The following is a 16316-nucleotide window of genomic DNA, read 5'->3' as shown; positions in this document are numbered from 1 at the left end:
CTTCTTGCATAGCATTAATCTAGAACTCATCAGTCAGGGCTTCCTTGACATTATTTGATTCAACTTTTGAAACAAAGTAGGAGTTTGAAACAACTTATCTTGACTTGTTGGTTACCCTTTTATTCATATCTCCTACAATAAGTTTGAAACAACTTATCCTTAGGATGATCCTTCTGAATCCGGATAAAGGGTCTTTTGTCAGCTGCCTCAGTTTCTTCGGCTTCTGTATTTGCATTTGAGTCACCACCATTAACATCCAGAGGAAGGGATGCTTCTAGATTCTCTATAGGAGCATATGTTTCAGCATTGTCCATATGAAGGAATGTTCAAACATCATTTACGACATCAACTACTTTTGGTGAGTCATCAACCACCATATTTATGGGCTCCATCACCACCTTGTTTATTGTGTTGAACACTCTATATGCTATACTATTGGTAGTGTAACACCCCGAAAATTAGATTTTATTATATAATCCATTATTTAATTGATTAAGTATGAATATGTGGCTTTTTGTGAGTATTATGACGTGATTGTGATTTATCGATGAGACTATGTGACGTGTGATGCCTAAGTGTGATATGTGTGGGGTAGTTGAATTAAGGTGTTAGTGAGAATAATAAATAAATAGAGTTTCTAATTAGCATTATTAATTAATTAAATAAAATAAAGGTGATAGTGTGAGGTGGACTTAGTGAGGGCATAATAGGAAGATCATATTAGGGGTCTTAAGGGTAACTAAGTAAAAAGGGGAAAAGAGAAGGAAATGTTCATTCTTTACAATCGTGAAAATGGGGAGAAGCGTGAGAGAGAGAGAGAGAGAGAGAGAGAGAGAGTTAGGGCAAGAGGAGGAGAAGGAAAAACAAACCGTAGAACTTGGAAAGAGAATCAAGCTAGCTATAATCTAAGATAAGGGGAGTTATCGTAATTCTTATAATTGATATAAAGTTTAGATAATTATAGGTTGGGTTTGTGTTTGGGTTTTATGATGAATTTGATGATTATGATGAACTATGGCGATTGATGTCTGAATTGTGTTGTTAATATGATATATGATTTTGATGATTGATGAATTGGTGAGTAATAACATGATCTAGAGTTAAATCAAACATTCTATGGATTTCAAGGTCTAGGGTTTTGATGATGATTCTTGGGGTTGTGTTGAACAATTTTATTTTGATGTTTGTAATGGATAATACATGTTAGAACTAGGTTAATAGGCCTTAAATCACAAAAAAATACTGATTAAAACATGTTTAAGAGTGAAATATTTGGGATGGTATGATGCAGGTCGCACATGGTTTTCTGCAGAAATCACAGACCCCGCTGAGCGCGGTGGAGCCCGCTTAGTGCGCTCCCAAAAATAAAATAAAGGTCAAGTCAGAGAGGAACGCGCTTAGCGCGGGCTAGGTGCCGCTTAGTTCGGGTTACTAGGGCGAAAATTAATATTTTGAAAAATTGTTTCAAATTATGGAAGCTTATATTTTATACTAATTTCTGAGTAATTTTCTTGAATTTAATTAGCACGTTTAGATGGGTTTGGGAGGCAATTCATAAATAACGTAGAACTTGATTAATTAACTATATGCGTGTATTGTTCGTTGTTGTAGTGAGTTGTTGTGATTATTTGTAATATGATGAATGTGAAGTATGTGTGGTACGAGTGTTGTGTAATTGGATAATAATGATATGATTTGATGAATAAGTGAATGATGATGCCATTTTGACTAGCCGTAATCGTTGATTATTATGTTGCTGAGCATCATGCATTCATAGCATATTTTAGGACGATAGTCCAATGATGTTTGCAGGACAATTGGTCCAGTAATGGTCTTAATCCCATAGTGCGAATTGGGTGCGATATTGTGAAGTGCTCTGGTTCTAAGCAGAAATCGATCCTATTAGTGGAGATCTTTCTAGAACGATGATTGAGTCATTAGTGAAGTTTTTGTACCACATGCATGATTCAATGATGTTGTATTGCATTCTATGTGACGTTCTATAGTGTTTGATTGTGTGATGTTGTGACTATCCGTGATGTAAGTGATGATTATATGATGGTGTTATAAGTAGATGATGATGTGCAGGTTGAGTAAGTATGTGAAGTACGAGGATATCCGGGGAAAGAGATGGAGTTCCTTGTGCTGAAACAAGGGAATTTAATTGTTACTAAGAATGTGGCTAATTTCGTGTAGCTTGTGAAGTTCTTTCCACACTATAGTGCGGAGACGACTAAGTTTTCGAAGTGTATCAAGTTTGAGAGTGGGATGCGTCCGGAGATTAAATGGGCGATTAAATATCAGCAGATCCGTAGGTTTGTGGAGTTGGTGAACAACTTTCAAATTTATGAAGAAGATAACGTTGCTCGTTTGGCCAATTACAAGAGTCTGAACGAGAAGATGGGAAAACCGCATCATGATCGTAGGAAGCCTTATGATGCTCCAACTGAGAATGGGAAACAGAAGGTTTCTGATTGGAAGAAGACAAGTAGGGGAGGGGTTCCCACTCCTGTATGATGTTATAGGTGTGGTGAACAAGGCCGCTGTTACAATGAATGTAAGAACAAGGTGCTGAGATGTTACAAATGTGGTAAGACCGGTCATCGTGCTCCTGATTGCAAGGACGATGGTACGACTTGTTTTAATTGTGGTGAACAGGGTCATATCAGCACCTAGTGTTAGATGCCTAATGTCATACCCCAAAACTTTCCCACCATGTTTCAAGGTATTTTGGCCCAAGCAATCTCCTCAGACACATATGATCATCAGATGCTCAAGGCTACATAAGAATTGGGCATGCTCATCCTTCTCTTAAGCAATAGGTCCCCAACTAGGGTTTTAATTCTTTTTAGGGAAATGAGATTTTTGAAACCTCAAGTGGACTTCATGGCTTCCTATATGCTTCAAATAATCCCCATACCAATTTTGAAGCCTTGATTCACAAGATTGCTCAGTCAATTGCTCAAAAGGTCAACAGTCGAATATGCTAGGTTAAAAGTCAACTATAGTCAACCTATAGTCAAAACTCCTGATTTTTGGTCAACATCAACATTTTGAAGTTATATTCATCATGTTATCAAGGGTTGATCATGATTCATCAGGAAAAGCTCCAAAAATCATCAAAAGATAAAGTTTCTAAATTAGGGTTTTAAGGAGAAAGTCATCTGAACTTTGACTGGGCATAACTCTCACATGGTTCATCAGAAATTGTCCAACCAAAGCTCATTCTCAAGGAAATTAAATTCTCTACAACTTTTATGTCGGACCCAAGACCAAGAAATGCATCATTTGAAGGACCTTTTAAAAGTTCACAAAAAGCTATTTTTTGTCAAAGCAAATATCATCAAGATAAAATCTCCAAATGCAAAAAAGGTTCCAAAGTGGCTTGAAGAGGACATCTTGGGCTTTCCAAAAAGTCCTAGAACACCTTCATAGGATAAGTATTGAGTGAGTTATGACTGTCAGAAGATGGGAAAATTTGAGGAAAAGCATGAAACCCTAAGTGATGAATTTTGTATTTTTAAGTAATGGAACATTGGTTTTGGACTATCCACGTGATAGTAAGTTCATTAAAGGCCCAAAGACTATTTGATATTTATTTTATGGTTTTATTATATTTATTTTTTGATTTATTTACTTAAATTCAATTTAAATCAAATAAAATAAAAAATAAATCAAATTAGATCATACAAAATATTCCCATTCATTGAATCAAGTCTAAATTCATGTACCAAAAGCCTATAGCACGTTGGAAAAGTTGTGGAAAATAGAATGGAACTTGAATTAAAAAGTTTTCATATAATTTTCAAATCAAAATATTTTCCAATGAATCCAATTCTTTCTTTCCAAAACTCTTAACCCTAATCCATCCCATATATATACACAACCATACTCGGCCTCTCTCCCACGAAACCCTAGCCTCTCAAGCATATCCCAAAGTTCTAAAAAATCTCAAGAAAACTTAAAATTTTGTATTCCCTCTTGCAGCCATTATCAAACCCTACAAACCTTCCCAATTCATTCACAAGGTGTCAAAGGGTAAGCGAGAACTCAAGAACAGGTCCCAGGCCACCTAAATATGCATGTTCCACGGTTCATATTTTTCACGTTTTTTAATTAATTCTCTGATTTGCATATTTTTGATGTTTTAATGTGATTTGGTGATTGTTATGAGTTTCTGAGTTTCATTAGAACAATTTGAACCCCTCGTTCGAAGCTTTCCATGGCTGAAACACAAACCACCATGGCTAGGGCACCAAGTTCTATTGCTTTAGTTTCTCAACTACAAGCTGATTCAGACAAAACGAACATCATATTTGTGATCAGGGTTGAGTTTTAATATGATCTTGACATTTTGTTTTCTTGCATAACATTGTTTGGTGCAGGTTTCAGATCGCAAGACTTTTGCTACGAATTCGTGAAAAAATCCGCAGGAAAAGGCGTAGCAGAATTCGCAAGTATATCCGCAGGTACCAAGGAAGAAGATGAATAGTAACGCTGGAAAATTGACTTGCACGCGTGGCCCTTTTTCTTTTCCCCATTGGTCGGTCAAATGAAGCCCAACCTCTCTCTTCCTATGATTCGTCTAAACCCAATACATGGGGCCCAGTTTGACCCTCGTTTTAAATTTCCATATAATTGCGCTTTTTCGTATTTGATTAATTCGTTTGGTACTATGTTTGACTAAAAACGACAGCACACTGGCAAGCGTGTGATGTAACACCCAGAAATTTATTTAATTATTTAAATAAAGTATTCAAATATTTGTTATGGAAGTTCGATCGAAGTTGGAATTATTAGTGATATTATAAGATGAGGAATTGGATTATTTAGTCGGTTAATCGAAGAATTTATAAAATTGATTATGTTGAAGAAAATAATATTAGTAATAATATTATTTAATTTGGTTTAGTTGTGGTGTGGTGTATAGCAATGTGGTGGTGTACGATTAGTAGGCCCATTAAGAAATAATAGTAATTATATTATTATTTTATTTATTGGATTATAAGGAGATTATATGGAATTAGGTTTCTGGGGAAATTAAGGTTTTGGCTTTTGCGAGAATAGATCGTGAAACGAAGTTGCCAACAAAGAGAACGAGGTTTTGGCAAAAAGGAGGAATTGAGCGTTGATCGTTGGGAAAAGGCTTGCACTCGATCGAATATTAGAGACGATCTCTAAACCAAGATAATGGTGGGGTTCGAATTATATAACTAGGAATATGATGATTAGTATGTAGGATTGGGATTGTATTAATTGATACCATGGATTTTTTGTTAGATGCTTGATGAATTTGTCCTAGTGATCATTTAAGTTGTTAATTATTGTTGGATATTGAATTGTTGTATTAATTATATTAATTGGATTGGAACCGAAGAGGATTGAACGGAGTGTTTGGGCAGGAAAGCGTGACGGACGGGGTAAAGGGGGGTGACGATCGACAGGGAATCCCTCCATGGAGTGTGCCGATCGGCACATGATGGTGGTGATAGAGGATGACGAGCGTCATGCATTTAGGAGAGGAGACGGGCGACATGCCCTTGTGGAAGAGTGGGATGTGGGTCTCTGTTTGGTTGGAGAAGTTGGTCTGTGTTTTTGGTGGGCGTCTCACCTGGCCTTTGTGCTTTTTCCTGTTGTTTTCTAGTATGTGTGTATGCAATGTATTGTTTAGATTTTAGGTCCTATGGTTTTTGGCAGGTAGTGGTTAGTTGTTGTATAGGTCTATATAATGGATTAATAATATATATGATATAAGATTTGGCAGGTAGTGTACTAATATATGAATAATCATAATGATCACTATAATAGTTAGAATAGCAGTAACCAACTGATAGTGACAATTTAATTACAGGTAGTTTATTTATAGCAGTGTGATGAATAATATGACAGTACAATGTAATAGCAAGGTTGAAATTTGATGATAGAATTGTTAGTAGAAAAGAATTTTGTATCCGTAAAATAAATAAAGAAATAATGACAGGAATAGATTACTAACTGTAGTAATAGCAGAGTACTAAAACAGTTCCGAATTAGCCGAATTAGTAGATTTAAGCGGTATAATTAGTTAACCGAAATTAATTGAAAATTGTCGGAGTCGGTCGTGTATATTGGTAGATACTTTTGGTTGATTTGTTTTGCTATAATTTTGTCAAATAAGTTGAATTGCAGGTATAGCTCGGTAAGTTGATGTTAGAACAAGAAATATTTTGATCAATATTCTTAGTTTTGATGATAACATTATGTATGAATTTTGTATAAGACAATGTGGTAGTCTAATCCTTTACGTTTTCCATTTCAGGAAAAGTATAAAAGAGTATGCACAAATCAGCGTTCAGAAGCACTGTCCCAGAAGTTCTGGATGGCTTCATCAGAACATGGTCTGGCAAGACATCAGAAGATGGTCCTGCAGAATTAGAACATGATCTGGAAAGCATCAGAAGATGGCAGTCATAAGCGAAGCTCTGAAGCTCTGATGGTATCACGCTTAAAGCACTTCCATATTCTGAGTGACTGAAGTTGCATCTGCACCAAAAGCTGAAGACTCTGATATTCAAATGTTGTTATACACAATCTTAGTCCAGAAGCAAGTACAAGATGAAAAGGCTATAACGTCAAATCTCTGACTGAAAAAAGGAACATTAGAAGCTCAAAAGGCAAAGTCAGTAAAAGCAGCAAAAGCATGGCTCGAGGTAGTTGACAAAAGAGTGAAACATTAAATGCAGCATTGTACTATTCACGCAAAGCATTAAATGCTCCCAACGGTCATTTCCTTTCAACGCCTATATATAGAAGTTTTGATTCAGAAGCAGCAACTAACTCTCTTACATTATACCAAAACGCTGCCAAACTGAAATCGTGAAAAGCAAAGAAGAACTTCATCTTCAACCTCACAACTTTGTAATATTTTAGTGAGTGTTAAGAACTAGAACTTAAGAGAAATATCACTTGGTGATTACAGCTTTATTAGAAGTAAATTAAACTCTTGTAACATTAATTTTTACATTGATTGTAAAAGGATTTCCTAGAGTGATCAAGTTGTGATCTGTAGACTCTAGAAGACTTAGAGAGAGTTCTAAGTGGATAACCATTGTAATCAGTTTGATTAGTGGATTAAATCCTCAGTTGAGGTAAATCACTCTAAAGGGGTGGACTAGAGTAGTTTGGTTAACAACAAACCAGGATAAAAATAAATGTGTTCAATATTTTTATCTGTCAAGTTTTAAGTTACACTTATTCAACCCCCCCCCCCTTTCTAAGTGTTTTTCCATCCTTCATTTGATTCTCCGGTTTATGGACATTGTTGATTATAGGTCCTATGACCAATGTTGTATTGTTTGTGTTGTTGTTGATTAAGTTGTAGGTCGAATGACCAATGTTGGATTACGTTGATGCAATTGTTGCATGTTCAAGTTGTTGTTCGTTGTTGTTGGTCTAGTTGTCATTATGGTTGATGTTGCATGGCATACATTGCATTGTTTAAGTTGGCCTTGATGGCACCAATTTGAAGGCTTTTGCCTTGTTGAAATGCCTCGATAATCTGGCATCTGTTTAAGTTGGGAGTTCTTCTCCAAATGGTACCACATGCATGTGCATAGTTGTGTCGCATTTTGAGTCGTTGTGAAGTTAATGTTGTTATGAGTTACTGTTGATATAAGTTGTGTTGGTTTGAGTTGTGAAATAATTATTATAATTATTGTGATAATTGTTGTTGCTGATGGTTGTTATGATTGTTGTTACAAATTGTTGCTAAAGTCGTTGTTATAACTGTTGCTGCTAATTGTTATTATAACTGTTGTATGAAGGTGGTGATAATTATATGATCTGATCTAATATATTAATTATCATACTTCTGTTTATATTTTTCGATATCTCACCCCTTCTGCCGAAGTTTCCCCTACCATGGGAAACGGACAGGTACTCAAGATTAGCCGTGGATGTTCGAGGTCATTTATGTGAGGTCTTTATGTTGCCTTATGGAAAGTCGAGTTGGTGTCCATTGCTCTGATACGTAGCACTCAGAGGGATTAGTCGTTATTGTTTAATTGTTGTATTCTATGTTGATATTTATTTTAAGTTGACTTGAAAGATGTTTATAAGTTAAAGTTGAAGTTGTGGATGAAGTTATGTTCCGAATGCTATGTATCAAAGTTAAATGAAATCCAGGTTATTTTGTGGTTTAAAGTTGAAAATGTAATGCCTCATATTTGTTTAAAATATGCCTCATATTTCTTTTTTTTCATATAATTGTTTTTTAATGATTAGTTAATAAAACAACTCATTTAATTAGTTCTTAGGTTAATTTAATCAGTTAATTAGGTTAATTGAAATTATTAATTAATTTTTTTATATATTATGTTTCTTAAATTAATTTAGTTAAGTTAATTAGGTTAATAATTAATTAATTTAATCAATTTAGTTAGGTTAAACAATTTATTTAATTAGTCTAATGACTTAGAAATTAGAATTAACATTGTATTTTATTAATTAATTAATTTTTATCTAGTAATTGGATGAATTAATTTAGTTAATGTATTTAATTAATTAACGATTAGTAATCAAAGTTTTCCAATTCACTTGATTTTTTTTACTTAGTAATTAGGTTAGTGTAATTATAGTCTAATTAACTTCAAACTTCTCCCGACTCCATTTCGATTTAATTTCTTTTGCACTCATTGTTGTAATTGTTCTGAGATTGTAATTATGTTTATTGTTTTTTCCCGATTATTATGTAACAAAAAAAACTTTGTAATAATTTTAGGGTTTATTTTTTTCCGCTCCCCATTTTGGTGATGTACTCCCTCTCCCCGAAGCCCTGTAATAGCTAGGCCTTATTTCCTACCTTTATTTTCCCGCATTGTCTTAATTATATGCTTGCATGTGTTAGTAAAATAGGGTGAGAAAGAAACTTAAAACTTTGACTTAGACCACTATTTCAAAAAAAAATACCCAAATCTAACACACTCGCAAACACTCACCCCAAGGGTATGCCCCTCTTGGTTGCCTTACAAATAAATAACGATCGTGTCCCTCGAATATAGAGGTACCAATAGCAAACGTCCCTTGATTCAAAAAATCATCAAAGATCATGGTCCCTCGATGACCCATGATGTTGCATATGTATACATGATCTTGACCCTCGATTGCTGCCTATGAAAAAGAGATGATTAGTCCCTTCGAATTTGCTAAAGGTACCTCTATCATGTTGCCTTCAACGACCATCGATGACCCTTCGATGTCCCTTAAAAATTTCCAATAGATAGAACTACCTACCCACAAATGGTATGGTTAGTACTATCTCTTAAAGAAAGTAGAAAGTATAGAAAAGACCAAACATAGGGTAAGTAGCCCTTAGATTGCTTGCTCAACAAAATTGTTTTTCTTACCACTTTCTTTTTTTCAAACGAAATTTCAAAAGTACTTCGCATACATCCTTGAGGAATGACACAAGGATCATTGCGAAGTCCCGCCTTCTATTGACACCTCTTTTCAAAACACACACACTATGTTTTTTCAAGCCTTTCAAACAAACAAAATGAGCTAAGAAAACTAAGAGCCCGTAGATAACTACGGATGAAAAGGGTACTAACACCTTCCCTTTTCATAACTTACCCCCCCAAACTCAAACTCTTTTTAGGTCTTTCCTGTACTTTTATACCTTTCCTTATTATTGGACAAAATAAAAGTTGGTGGCAACTCTTGCTATCCGCAATATTTAAAAGTCAGTTCTCCCACCGAGTTACACCTAAGAAGGATGCTAATTCCGCCAAGACTAACGGTAAAGTGTTTGCTTTGAGCGGAAAAAAAGATTCCAAGAAGCACAACTTGATTTGAGGTACTTGTTTTATTAACAGTGTCGAATTGGTTGCTATTATTGATATTGGTGCTACTCATTCGTTTATTTCACTTGAATGTGCTAATATGTTAGGATTGAAATTGTCTTTTATGGATGGTAGTATGGTAATAGATACCCCTGCTAGCGGTTCTATTACTACTACTTTTGTTTATACGGGATGTCTTTTAACCATCTTTGATAAGAGTTTTGTGATGGATTTGGTGAGTCTACCCTTACAACAAATCGATGTGATTCTTGGAATGAACTAGTTGGAGTTCAACTATGTTCATATAAACTGTTACAATAAGACCTTGAGGTTCCCCAATTTTTGTTATAATTGAGAACTACTGTTGTTGACTTCTAAATAAGTGAGTGAGTGCCTTAGATATGAGGTCATGATGTTGGCGATGTTTGCATCGTTGCAAAGTGACTGTGAAGCTACAAATGTTGAACTTCCGGTTGTCTGTGAATTTCCCGAGGTATTTCCATATGATATGAGTTATTTGCCTCCGAAACATGAAGTTGAGTTTTCTATAGAGTTGGTGCCAGGTACGAGTCCCGTATTGATGGCTTATAGAATGTCAGCTTCCGAGATGAACAACTCAAAGAAATAGTTGGGGGAATTGCTTGAGAAGAAGTTTGTTCGTTTAACGCCCCTTATTGATTTAGACTACTTTTAATTATTTTTAATAAATATGTGTTGTGATGTTACGATGTGCTTAGTGAAGAATGTGACGTTTGTTGAGGGTTAGAGGTACATGTCCTTGGGATGAGAGGGTAGTACCTTGAATTAAGTGGTATATTGAGTTGATTAATTAAATAGAGTTTGATTAGTAATACTATTGTTGGGTTAAATAATTAATTTGTTATTCTTACTAGTTAATGGAGTAATTTATTATTAGAGAATAATAACAACAATAGGAATAATAGTGTGGTGTAATGACTATGAGGGTAAGGTAGTCATTGTGAAGTGTAAGTGAGGGCAAGATGGGAAGACCATAGAGAGTGTCCAAGGGTTAACCTAGGGAAAATAGTTTAGTTGTTTCATTCTGAACGATCATGGAAAAAATATAGAAAAGGCAGAGGAAGAGCTAGGAGGAAGAAACCGCTGTGAGGGCTTAAGGAATCAAGAACCTAAGGTAAGGGTGGGATTTTGACTGTATAATAAGGGATATAATTGTAGGTAGAATGATGATTGCATGATAGGTTTGGGGATAGATAATTTGCAGGATTGTTTATAATTGATTGAAATTGTGTGCAATTGATGTTATAATGTTGTTTGCTTTGATGTATTTGATGTATGATGTTAATCCCATGAAATGTATATGTATTCGATGTGTAACAGTGCAAATTTTTGTGGTTTGGATGTGGAAATCGCACTTGACATAGAGTTTGATTGTGTAGAAATTGCAGCAAAAAAGTCTAGTTTATTCCGACTCACCGGGCGGAGCAATTGGCTCGCCGGGCGAGATAGTGCCTAGTGAGGTTCGTCGGACGACTCTGGTAAACGAGCGAGTGTCCAAGTTTCTATAATAGAGCATTCGGCAAATGAGAGGCCTCGCCGGGCGAATGGTCCTAGTTTTTGAAAAATTAAAATGATCATAACTTTTGACTCGGGTGTCCATTTGACGCGTCGTTCGTACTGTTTTGAAACTAAAAATACTTTCTACATTTTAATCATTATTTTGGAAAAACAGTGGCTAAGTATTTTATAAAAGAAGCTTGATGGGTGTGTATGATGTTTTGTGCCATAATGTGAAGTATTATGTTGTGATTACGAAGATGATGTGAAAGTAGTGTAATTGCTCTACATATATTGTTAGATGATGATGATTGATGTTGATAGCCTATTTTGGCATTATGATGAATACTGTTGTCCGATAATTTGCATAACGATGATGTTTTATGTGTGTGTGGCATGCATTGCGTAAATATAAAAGATAATTGTTGTTGTGAAGGATCGACATTATGAAGTTAGTCGTTGCCTTCGTTTGGCATTACGAGGTTAGCCATTGCCCACAGATGGTATTTTGCAAAGTTATATGTACCACATGCATGATGTCGTGTCAATAGCATAACATCGCATTTGATTTGATTTGATGATGTAGATGTTTATGTATTCGATTATGAAGCATGAATATGAATTGTTGAACTTCGAATCTATCATGAAATATCTTTCGTATACTTGTGATTATGTCTTTCATCATACTGTTATTGATATCTCACCCCTTCTATTTTAATGTTACCTCTACGTGGGTAACGTGCAGGTGATCCGCGATAGGCGAGGTTAGACGTTGTGCGTGTCGAGTCGGTATCATGATCTGATACGTAACACCTGGGGAGAAAAGAACGCTTGTTTTATTTGAATGCATTTGGTTGTTTCTTACGAAGATTTTCGAGAATAGTTATAACTCTTTTTTTATTTGTTTTTCATGATGGATTATGATGTTTTATTTAAGATGTTAAACATGAGATGATGTTTTAATTTCCACTGCAATAATAAAGATGAAGTTTGAGAACTATGATGAAGATGTTGTTTAATTTCTCCCGTATGTGTTATGTATCTTGTTGTTTTATAACTTGAGCATTCAATGTATGATGTACGAAGCACGTGGCATTCCATTCTCGATGTTTTGTTGGAAATTTTTAATTACTATAATTTGATTTTATTGATTTAATTATCGATGGGGAATAGGGTGTTACAGTTTGGCCCAATGTTTCTCTGTTGGGTGCACCTATATTGTTAGTTAAGAAGAAATACGGAAGTATGAGATTGTGTGCAGACTACATGCAATTGAATAAAGTGACTATCAAGAATAAACACCCACTCCCAAGAAGTGATGATTTGATGTATCAGTTGGTGGGTACTTGTGTTTTTAGCAAGATTGATTTGAGGTCGGGTTATCATCAGATTCATGTTAAACCAGATGATATTCCGAAGACGACATTCCAAATGAGGTATGGTCATTATGAATAAAATATTATGCCTTTTAGTGTATCTAACACGCCAGGTGATTGTATGGAGTATATGAATCGAAATTTCCATTCGTATCTAGATAAGTTTGTTGTGGTCTTCATAGACGATATCTTAATTTATTCCAAATCGAGAGAGGAACATGCCGATCATTTGCAAGTGGTGTTGCAAGTGTTGAAAGAGAAGAAGTTGTACGCAAAGCTGTCGAAGTGTGAGTTTTAGTTGAAGGAAGTGAGTTTTCTTGGCCACGTAATTTCTAGTGGTGGGATTGTTGTGGATCCTTCTAAAATTGATGTTGTGATGCAATGGGAGTTGATGACCGCTCCGGTATTGGTTTTGCCTAGTTCGAGTGAGGCTTCTTTGCTATGATCCTTCTTTGCTCTACTCCTATATGGTAGACTTCCTCACTTTTCTTGCAGAGCTCTTTGTATAAAGTAGCAAGATCATCCTGGAATATTACTTCAATACTGGATTCTTCCCTAGATTTACATTTTTCAGCTAAGGCAGTCACGATTTTAGCAACTTCTTCTTCAGTAGATTCATTATCTGACCATGAAGTAGCCAGACCCTTTGGTGTGAGATTTGTAGAGCATTTAGTTTCAAGTCTCAAGTTCTTTGTGTTCATTGCACAAAATCTCTTTATCTTGGAGATTGTTGGTGTCAGATACAATGTCTCTGACTTTTGTTCTTTCCATTCTTTTAAATCTTTGCAACGTACTTTTAAATTCACTTCGTAGATATACAATGGTGTTAGACAGTCTTATCTCAGAGTCCATAGTACTAGAAATTTGTTTCCCTAGAACTCACCCATTAAACAGAACAGAGTGTTTGATGCCAATTAAAATTCTGGAACTTGTACCAGATGTCCTAGCAGCACACAATGTCAAGATAGATGTTATAACATCTGGTGACTTACAACATACTAATCAAAATTGAAAGTAAATGGCAGAATGATAAATAACAAAATAAATTGTTAATCTAGTTCAGTGCAAACAACACCTAATCTGGGGGCTACCAAGCCAGAAAAGAAGTCCACTATCAGTAGTATTAGTTCAAAGCTAAACCCCCCGTTTACAACTTCTCGCCTAATCACTACCCAACGTTACTTCTGCCTAGAAGTCGACATCTAGACCTGAAAAATCTCCATCCCACTTCCAATCACCGCAATGATAAAACAGTCACACACCCGTGACTAAGGGAACCCAAGTAGAAAGATTACAATTCCCAATAAACAAAATACTTAGTTAAGCACCCTAACTAAGAACAATACTTGATCTTGCTTAAAAGCTTTGATCAAGAACAACACTCAACTCTCTTTCTTAAAAGCTTCAAGAGTGAGAACACACGTCCACCTCAATGTATCATAAGATACATGATTGGCACAAATAAACAGAAAACACGAAGAACTATAAGAACTCCAAGCAACCCGTACTGCTCCCGCTGTTTTCCTTACAAGAAAGCTTGGTGTAACACGGTGAACTGACTTTTATAATCGAAATGTCGCGGATAGCAAGAGTCGCCACCGACTTTTATTTTATCCAATCGGAAAGGCAAAAAGAACAGGAAAGACCTTTGAAAGATTTTGAGTTCGGGGGGTAGGTTATACAAAGGGAAGGTGTAAGGCACCCTTTGCATCCATGGTTATCCATGGGCTCTTAATTGCTTAGCTCACTTTGAAAATGTTTGATTTGTTTAAAAAAAGCAGTGTATGAATAGAAATTCGGAAAAGAACTTTAGCTTGTAAATAAGCGTAGTCTTTTTAGAAAGTATTTGAAAATTAGTGTGAAAAGTAATTTGATTTTTAGAGCAAGCAATTAGTAGCAACTACCCTAAGTTTGAAAATTCGTTCTTTTAGCTTTTCGAGGCGAAAGGGTCTATCCATACCATAAGAGGGCAGGAAGTCTTTCAATTGGATGTTTGAAGGGTCATCGAGATATCATTCGCCATAAGACTGTCCCTTGCCATAAAGAAGGCAGGTAGTCTAAGGGAAGGATATAATAGTCATTAATCTTTTTAGGCATCATGCGAGGATACCTTTAGCAATTGGGACAATCATCTTTTACCGAGGCAGCTTCGAGGGACAAAATTGATGATATCTTTGAATAAGGCAACCTTTGCTTTAGGTATCCTCGGAATCGAGGGACTTTGACTATTTAGTACAATTAGAGGCAACAGGCAACAAGACAACAATATAAGGCAACAGAAGAGGTTACCCTAAAGGTGAGTGTGTGCACCAATCACGTGATTGTATTCAGATAATATTTATCTTATAATTATAGTTATTCTAATTCTGTTAAAGGCTTGCACTCCCTAAGATTACTAACCACGCAGTTTAAAATTGCAGAAATTAAAAGGCAGAAAATAAATTCCTACGCTATTACAATAAACACCTGCGGGGATGGGGGAATTTAATAAACAGAAAAAATAAGAAGAATCAATAATTAGTTTTAATCATTGAATGCCTCGATCTCCCTCGAACCTTTGACCCTGAAAATTAAAATGAACATAATAGGGGTGAGTGCATTATCGGCTCCAATGCAGGTATGGCTAACCCTAATCAATAAAAATATCAACAAAAGAAAAAGGTAAAAGAAACTTAGCTTCGATTGATGAAGGTTGATATTCGGAGATTGCCTTGAGTATTGACTCTGACCATCTGAGAATTGAATAAAAGGAAGAAGTAAGTGTAGGAGGAGTTCATTGACAGGGGTAATCAAACCCTAATTAAATAAAAGGCAGAAAAACATTTAAATAGTAAAGATTAAAACTTAGCTTTGAATTTGACATGACGCGTAGTCGGAATATTTTGATTAAACCTGAAAAGTCAGACAAAGAAGAGAAATGTTAGTGTATGAATGTTCCATAAACCCTAAAAGGTTTGCAAACCTTGAACCTAAAAAGGTTTGTTTAAGAAAACTTATCGTGACCTTACAAGGTTTGTAAAGCTAAAATTGCATTTAGTGGAAAACACCTCCCAGAGGATTCTAAGGTTTTATAAATAAATCGAGGTTAACAAAAAGACTAAAATTATTTTTTTAAAAAAAACATGCCAAAATAATAATTTTTATGGTTTAAAAACAATTAATAAAACTTATGGAAAACTCGAGTTTTCGATTAAAAAAGCTAATATGAAATTATTATAAGTATTTCAATAAAACAATTTAAATAAATGAAATAAATAAAAGTAAGAGAAAAAAGAAATAACAAATTAAAGTAATTGAAAATAATAAGAAAGAATTAAGAGAAACTTAGCTGGGCCTGGATCTTGTGTGGTGGTTTTTTGGAGGTCCATGATGGTCACGCGCTCCCAGGGGCGTTGGATTAAGCTTTGTGGAGATCCGACGGCTGAGATCGAAGGTGCATGGTAGCAATGCGCGTGATGGGTGCATGGGATCCGTGTTCAGATAATTTTGATAAAAGATCATGCCTGGCGTAGGGATTGAACTCGCGTCCTTGGGATAGTGATCAAAACAAGGTACCAACTGCGCTGCGCTGTCTTTTTGATACTAT

The sequence above is a fragment of the Vicia villosa genome, linkage group LG2 (assembly GCF_029867415.1).
Source record: "Vicia villosa cultivar HV-30 ecotype Madison, WI linkage group LG2, Vvil1.0, whole genome shotgun sequence".
Taxonomy (NCBI): Eukaryota; Viridiplantae; Streptophyta; class Magnoliopsida; order Fabales; family Fabaceae; genus Vicia; species Vicia villosa.
The sequence above is the reverse complement of the archived record's forward strand: the minus strand, read 5'-3'. Positions refer to the sequence as shown.